Source organism: Branchiostoma belcheri, unplaced genomic scaffold, assembly GCF_001625305.1.
Source record: "Branchiostoma belcheri isolate BF01 breed outbred unplaced genomic scaffold, Haploidv18h27 scaffold219, whole genome shotgun sequence".
Classification (NCBI taxonomy): domain Eukaryota; kingdom Metazoa; phylum Chordata; class Leptocardii; order Amphioxiformes; family Branchiostomatidae; genus Branchiostoma; species Branchiostoma belcheri.
In genome coordinates, this window is record NW_017803702.1 from 96,214 (window position 1) to 96,550 (window position 337).

Below are 337 nucleotides of genomic sequence, written 5' to 3' on the forward strand. Positions count from 1 at the left end.
ATATCCGCACTATTCCATTGCTTGCTTAAACCAAACTTAAAATAATTCCATATATGTTACAGGGGGCTGAAATCGTTCAGAAAGTGAACAGTGACTCTGGCATTGCCCTAGGTAGGTATACTTTGAAATTCCATACAAATGATTTCCTCAGGATCAAATTTTTGATAACGCAACTTCCGGTTTTGATATCTCGCGATCTGGACATGCTAGGGTCATGAAATTTGGATGGAAGGTAGCTCTTGTCCTCAGGAAGAAGTCACGTGAGTTCGACCCCCCTAGCGGCTTGTTCTGGACTGCAGGGTGGTTTCTTTAAAAATCTTCGAGAGAGGATAACTGA